Below are 8,180 nucleotides of genomic sequence, written 5' to 3' on the forward strand. Positions count from 1 at the left end.
GCTTGTGTTTGTGGTAGAAGGTTGTGGAAGTATGGCTGTAAGTACAGCAGCAATGGCATCAATACGATTGTCTGTGTGTACCTGTCTCACACAATGGCTGCTTGGACTCTAATCGCCTGGAGAATTAGAGATCCGACTTGGCAAATGGAGACAGCCATTAACAGAGCCGGGCACCTTTTTCATGTTACTGTCTAGGCTACAGCCCTGAAAAAAAGGAAGACAGTGAAGATGGAGCAGGATAGGGTTTATTGTGCTTTATTTCCTTTACCGATGGAATAATTGTCCTTTTTCTCAGTGGGGTAATAGATCAATAACTAATCGAGAGAGTGTGTGTCTGTGTGTGCTACTGTGCTACTGTGCATGTTTGCATGTGTGTGTGTGCACGCTCTTGTGTATGTATGTACAGTATGTGCATCCATTTGTGTGCATGTATGTGCACACAGTCATGTGTGTGTTTACACAAGGAACACAAATTCTACACCAGCTAAAGCCAAAATGGTGAGTGGATACACTCGAGCGAACAGGCAAACGAAACGAGAGAAGCTATCCATCTGACCTCTTCGGCTAGCCGCCGTTATTCTCTTAACATTTCTTCTTTCACATTCATCTTGTTTCTTTTTGCGTGGTGTTTCTGCTCCCTCTCTCTCTGGTTTTCTTCATCCACCTTCCTCTTGTGCTCTCATGCTTTGGAGAGAAAGGAGGAGCTCATAAATCTGGGACAGGGAAAACCAGAGGGACAAGAGGAAATTGAAGGGGTCTAATTTCAGATAGTACATGCTCCATGCACCTTCGTTGTGTTGGATTTATTTGCATTACATGTATGTATTTCGTTGCATGAGCAGCAAACTTAGCACTTTGGTAGTATCTCAGTAGTTTTAAGCCTTTTTTTACTTTTAAGAAAGCATATGTTTAGTTGTGTTTCACTGTTGTCTAATATAGACTAGTGTAGAAATGTGTCTGTAAATCAATAATATTTCTACAAAATGTATATTTAAACTCGAATATGTGTGTGGGTGCGCAGACCCACGAACCACTGCCGCCCCCCATGAGTTACATTTTTTTGTGGCCCCCTCCCCATCAACGTTGCCCATCCCTGGTTTCGACAATAGTATGTCAGTCTGTTTCAACAGTAACTTTTTCTCTGTCTGTCTACCACTAGGGGGTAACTATAGGAATGAAATGCATATACAATATCTTCATGTCTTGAGAGATAAAAATGAAAACACAATAATAGTACAGGGCATCAATATCATCCAATGATTTCTTACCCCTGTCTTCTTTTCATCTTTCAGGTAACATCTCTGGCAAGTTTGGAGGTTTAGAGATGAGCCATTATGAGGTGGAGCCGTTCACCAACCCAACACACAACACAATTATATGGTATCCAAACTAGTGGCAAATTGACTCTTTCTTTCAGGGATTGTCGTAAGTAAGTTTCCCACTAACTGCTGTTCACCGTTTTGCTACAAAAGCCTTTATACACCTCTCACTATCATTGTTGTGTTGTACTTTTATCCTCAAATAGATTCACATAAGTATATTTAGAGACTTGACTTATATCTAAGCATGTTTTGTTGTCCCTGAGACCCTTAACCTGTGATTACTTTAAGGTCACAGGTGAGGTCCTTGGGAACAAGGCTGCATGCAAGTTCATCAGAATTTGGGCGAATAAAAAAAACTATTAGGTAGAATGATGTAATCGGGATCAAGATGTCATTGGATGAACAGCCAAGGAAACACAGAAATATCACCACCTAAAGCACCAGTTACCCTACTGGAAATATCACCACCTAAAGCATCAGTTACCTACTGGAAATATCACCACCTAAAGCATCAGTTACCCTACTGGAAATATCACCACCTAAAGCATCAGTTACCTACTGGATATATCACCACCTAAAGCACCAGTTACCCTACTGGAAATATCACCAACCAAAGCACCAGTTACCCTACTGGAAATATCACCACCTAAAGCATCAGTTACCTACTGGAAATATCACTGCCTAAAGCATCAGTTACCGTACTGGAAATATCACCGCCTCAAGCACCAGTTACCCACTGGAATCTTACACAAAATAAACACATTCTATTTGCAATTCTAACATGTTCCACCTCATGTGAAATTACTTGATTACCTGTTTCCTATGCATTTGTAATGTGTTTTGGAACTACAAAGGCACTCCAAACAACCTTTAAGATGTTTATGAAATCATTTTTTATGTTACAATTCGATTTGTGTTATAATAAATTTTGTTATTGTGAAATTAATGTATATTCATACGTTTTTAGCATGTACATTTCTGGTAGGGGACCTTCACAAAAGTGTCTTTAATAGAATAATAATATTAATTTTATTCACAAATGATAAGGCTAAACTCCAATGTATTGATAAAGGAAATACACATTTTCTTGGAAAAAATGTATAAGGGATGACATTGACATTGTAAATAAGGACACTAAAAGTATGTCACACAAGCAATTAACAAAGGTGTATGGAGTATAACGAACTCATCGCAGCTCGGCCACGAAAATGGAAGAGGCAATTTCTCAAAATATAAAGCAATGAATTGGTTTGTCTGCCACCAATGAAAAACCATGCATGGCTTAAAATGACTAGTATAAATAGTAAAAAGTATCAGTTTCACTTAAGGTCGAGAGGTTTGATAACTACACCGCATATAATTCTAGATATTTGGGAACAAATTGTTTATGTCCCAATACCATGGCATCGGGTTTATGAACTGATTTACAAAACAACAATTGAAGCATAAATCCATTATTTTTAATTGAATGTTATTATGTAAAATTCTCAACACAAAAAGAATGCTCAATATATGGGGCATTGAACAGTCAGTCCTGTGCAGACTCTGCCACGAAGAAACAGAATTAATAGATCATCTCTTTTGGTACTACCCTTCGGTGGCTCGCTTTTGGAGTCAGGTCCACAAGTGGTTGTTAAGTCCACAAGTGGTTTTTAATAAGTCTGTGCTCAGATTGACCTACAAACAGTACTGTTAGGAGATTTGAAAAACCCCGATCAATTAATGGGAAATATGATAATACCCTAAGGTAAAGTATTTATTTTTAGGAGAATCTCGGTAGAAATGGAACAAATAGAGACGTTCAAGACCCTCATAAAACATCACAGTAAAATAGGAGGATGTATGCAAAAGGAAATAGTCAAATGTTAGTGTATTGGGAAAGGTGGCTTAGTCTGTGGTTATCTGAGAGTAGGAATTCAGATTTTTTTAAACATTTTTACATTTGACCTTGGAGTCCAGTGTAATTAGGAAAGAAACATCATACACTGACGGTACAAAACATTAGTAACACCTTCCTAATGTTAAGTTGCACCCCCTTTTTGTCCTTGTGAAACGCTTGACACCTTGTCGAGTCCAATCCCCGATGAATTGAGGCTATTATGAGGACAAAATGGAGTGCAACTCATTATTAGGAAGATGTTCCTAATGTTTTGTTCAGTGTCATATATATATTTACAAAGTTTAAGTCGGATGTTTACATTCACTTAGGTTGGAGTCATTTAAAATTAGTTTTTCAACCACTCCAAAATGTCTTGTTAACAAACTATAGTTTTGGCAAGTTGGCTAGGACATCTCCTTTGTGCAATACACAAGTCATTTTCCAACAATTGTTTACAGAGATTATTTCACTTATAATTCACTGTATCACATTTCCAGTGGGTCAGAAGTTTACATACACTAAGTTGCCTGTGCCTTTAAACAGCTTGGAAAATTCCAGAAAAAATGTCATGGCATTAGAAGCTTCTGATAGACGAATTGACATTATAAGAGGCAATTGGAGGTGTACCTGTGGATTTATTTCAAGGCATTCAAACTCAATGCCTCTTTGTTTGACATGTATTTTTTTATTTAACCTTTATTTAACCAGGTAGACTAGTTGAGAACAATTTCTCATTTGCAACTGCGACCTGGCCAAGATAAAGCAAAGCAATTCGACACATATAACAACACAGAGTTACACATGGAATAAACAAACATACAGTCAATAATATAGTAGAAAAAGTCTATATACAGGCAATAAAAAGGCCATGGTGGCGAAGTAATTACAATATAGCAATTAAACACTGGAATGGTAGTTGTGCAGAAGATGAATGTGCAAGTAGAGATATTGGAGTGCAAAGGAGCAAGAAAAAAAGAAATACAGTATGGGAATGAGGTAGTTGGATGGGCTATTTACAGATGGGCTATGTACGGGTACAGTGATCTGTGAGCTGCTCTGACAGCTGGTGCTTAAAGCTAGTGAGGGAGATATGAGTCTCCAGCTTCAGTGATTTTTGTAGTTTGTTCCTGTCATTGGTAGCAGAGAACTGGAAGGAAAGGCGACCAAAGGAAGAATTGGCTATGGGGGTGACCAGTGAGATATATCTGTAGTGCGTGCTACGGGTGGGTGCTGCTGTGGTGACCAGTGAGCTGAGATAAGGTGGGGCTTTACCTAGCAGATACTTGTAGATGACCTGGAGCCAGTGGGTTTGGCGACGAGTATGAAGCGAGGGCCAGGCAACGAGAGGGTACAGGTCGCAGTGGTGGGTAGTATATGGGGCTTTAGTGACAGAACAGATGGCACTGTGATAGACTGCATCCAATTTGTTGAGTAGAGTGTTGGAGGCTATTTTGTAAATGACATCGCCAAAGACGAGGATCGGTAGGATTGTCAGTTTTACTAGGGTATGTTTGGCAGCATGAGTGAAGGATGCTTTGTTGCGAAATAGGAAGCCAATTCTAGATTTAACTTTTTATGGCTGCAGGGGCAGTATTGAGTAGCTTGGATGAAAAGGTGCCCATTGTAAACGGCCAGCTCCTCAGTCTCAGTTGCTAATATATGCATATTATTATTTGAATTTGATAGAAAACACTCTAAAGTTTCCAAACCTGTCAAAATATTATCTGTGAGTACAACAGAACTTATATTGCAGGCAAAACCCTGAGGAAAATTAAAACCGGAAGTGGCTTCTATTTTGAAAACTCCATGTTCCATCGCCTCCTTTTGCTGGATTTAAAGGGATATGAAACAGATTCCTTTTCCTATCGCTTCCTCAAGGTGTCAACAGTCTTCAGACATAGTTTCAGGCTTTTATCTTGAAAAATGAGCCAGAACGATAACATTGCGTCAAGTGGTCACATGAGTTTTGCTCGCGCAACAGAATTTGGACAGCCATTGTTTTCCTCTCTCCTACTGTGAAAGACATTTGCGGTTAATATATTATCGATTATATATTTTAAAAACAACCTGAGGATTGATTATAAAAACGTTTGACATGTTTCTGTGGACATTATGGAAACTATTTGGAATTTTCGTCTGCGTTGTCGTGACTGCTCTTTCCTGTGGATTTCTGAACATAACGCGACAAACAAATGGAGGTATTTTGGTATTTCTTTATGGAACAAAATGAACATGTGTTGTGTAACTGGGAGTCTCGTGAGTGAAAACATCTGAATTTAATTTTACCTTTATTTAACCAGGCAAGTCAGTTAAGAACAAATTCTTATTTTCGATGACGGCCTGGGAACAGTGGGTTAACTGCCTGTTCAAGGGCAGAACAACAGATTTGTACCTTGTCAGCTCGGGGGTTTGAACTCACAACCTTCCGGTGACTAGTCCAACGCTCTAACCACTAGGCAACCCTGCCGCCTGAAGATCATCAAAGGTAAACAATTAATTTGATTGCTTTTCTGATTTCCGTGACCGAGCTACCAGATGCTAAGTGTACTTAATGTTTTATCATGCGATCGATAAACTTACACAAATGCTTGGATTGCTTTCGCTGTAAAGCATAATTTCAAAATCTGACACAAAAGGTGGATTAACAAAAGGCTAAACAGTGTTTTCCTATATTGCACTTGTGATTTCATGAATATAAATATTTATAGTAATATTTATTGTATGTAGCGCTATGCTATTCAGCGGTTGTTGATGACACTTATCCCGATATCGGGATTGCAGCCATAACAAGTTAATTTAGGATTGGAGATGTTTGATATGAGTCTGGAAGGAGAGTTTACAGTCTAACCAGACACCTAGGTATTTATAGTTGTCCACATTGTCACACCCTGACCATAGTTTGCTTTGTATGTTTCTATGTTTTGGTTGGTCAGGGTGTGATCTGAGTGGGCATTCTATGTTGGATGTCTTGTTTGTCTATTTCTATGTCTGGCCTGATATGGTTCTCAATCAGAGGCAGGTGTTAGTCATTGTCTCTGATTGGGAACCATATTTAGGTAGCCTGGGTTTCACTATGTGTTTGTGGGTGATTGTTCCTGTCTCTGTGTTTTCACCAGATAGGACTGTTTAGGTTTTCACACATTTATTGTTTTGTTAGTTATTTCATGTCGAGTTCCTTTTATTAAAGAACATGAATAACCACCACGCTGCATTTTGGTCCGCTTCTCCTTCACCAGAGGAAAACCCTTACACACATATTCTAAGTCAGAACCGTCCAGAGTAGTGATGCTGGACGGGAGGGTGTGTGAGGGCAGCGATCTGTTGAAGAGCATGCATTTAGTTTTACTTGCATTTAACAGCAGTTGGAGGAGAGTTGTACGGCATTGAAGCTCGTCTGGAGGTTACCTCTCTGGGATATGTGGGACGCTAGCCCACCTGGCCAAAAGCCAGTGAAAGTGCAGAGCGCCAAATTCAAATAAATTACTATAAAAATCTAACTTTCATGAAATCACATATGTAAGATACCAAATTAAAGCTACACGTGTTGTGAATCCAGCCAACATGTCACATTTCAAAAATGCTTTTCGGCAAAAGCAAACAATGCTATTATCTGAGGGTAGCACCTCCGTAAACAAAGAAAGAAAACATATTTCAACCCTGCAGGCGCGACACAAAACGCAGAAATAAAAATATAAATCATGCCTTTGACGAGCTTCTTTTGTTGGCACTCCAATATGTCCCATAAACATCACAAAGGGTCCTTTTGTTCGATTAGTTCCATCGATATATACCCAAAATGTCAATTTATTTAGCGCGTTTGATCCAGAAAAACACCTGTTCCAACTTGCGCAATGTCACTACAAAATATGTCAAAAGTGACCTGTAAACTTTGCCAAAACATTTCAAACTACTTCTGTAATACAACTTTAGGTATTTTTTTAAAGTAAATAATCAATCAAATTTAAGACGGGATGATCTGTGTTCAATACAGGAAGAAAACAAAGTGACGCTACCTTTCTGGTCACACACCTCTATCTAACAGTACACTTGAAGTGACCCTCGTTTTTAACAGGGCTACTTCTTCATTACACAAAGGAAAAACCTCAACCAATTTCTAAAGACTGGTGACATCCAGTGGAAGCGGGAGGAACTGCAAGAAGGTCCCTTTCCCAATGAAAATGCATTGAAAAAAGAGAGCGACCTCAAAAAATAAAAATCTGAATGGTTTTTCCTAAGGGTTTCGCCTGCTACATAAGTTCTGTTTTACTCACAGACATGATTCAAACCGTTTTAGAAACTTCAGAGTGTTTTCTATTCAAAACTAATAATAATATGCATATCTTATTTTCTGGGGATGAGTAGCAGGCAGTTGAATTTGGGCATGCATATCATCTGGACTTGAAAATACTACCCCCTTTCACCAAGAAGTTTTAACACAGTGTCCAAAGAAGGGCCAGAGTTATACAGAACGGTGTCGTCTGTGTAGAGGTGGATCAGAGAATCACCAGCAGCAAGAGCGACATCATTGATGTATACAGAGAAGAGAGTCGGCCAGAGAATTGAACCCTGTGGCACCCCCATAAGCGACTGCCAGAGGTCCGGACAACAGGCCCTCCGATTTGACACACTGAACTCTATCAGAGAAGTAGTTGGTGAACCAGGCGAGGCAATCATTTGAGAAACCAGAAGCCGATAAGAATGTGGTGATTGACAGAGTCGAAAGCCTTGTCTCTTGTCGATGGAGGTTATGATATCATTTAGTAATTTTAGTACTTTTAGTACTTTGAGCATGGGTGAGGTGCACCAGCTCTGAAACCAGATTGCATAGAGGAGAAGGTACGGTGGGATTCGAAATGGTCGGTAATCTGTTTGTTAACTTCACTTTCGAAGACCTTAAAAAGGCAGGGTAGGATAGATATAGGTCTGTAGGATGGCCGGGGTGTTAAGCATGTCCCAGTTTAGGTCACCTAGCAGCACAA

General features: G+C 39.4%; 1 long non-coding RNA gene across 2 annotated transcripts in view; it reads left to right on the top strand.

Annotated features, from left to right (window-relative positions):
• Positions 1-6,410, top strand: part of LOC135552345 (uncharacterized) — a 70,597-nt gene extending 64,187 nt beyond the window's left edge. Inside the window, exons 4-5 of one of the 2 annotated variants that reach the window (XR_010457421.1) lie at positions 1,293-1,429; positions 1,611-6,410. This is a non-coding gene — a long non-coding RNA (uncharacterized LOC135552345). Of the gene's footprint in view, positions 1-1,292 lie in introns of both variants that reach the window. The other variant, XR_010457420.1, reaches the window with a different exon arrangement.
• Positions 6,411-8,180: the final 1,770 nt, after the last annotated feature.

Source organism: Oncorhynchus masou, chromosome 13 (assembly GCF_036934945.1).
Source record: "Oncorhynchus masou masou isolate Uvic2021 chromosome 13, UVic_Omas_1.1, whole genome shotgun sequence".
Classification (NCBI taxonomy): Eukaryota; Metazoa; Chordata; class Actinopteri; order Salmoniformes; family Salmonidae; genus Oncorhynchus; species Oncorhynchus masou.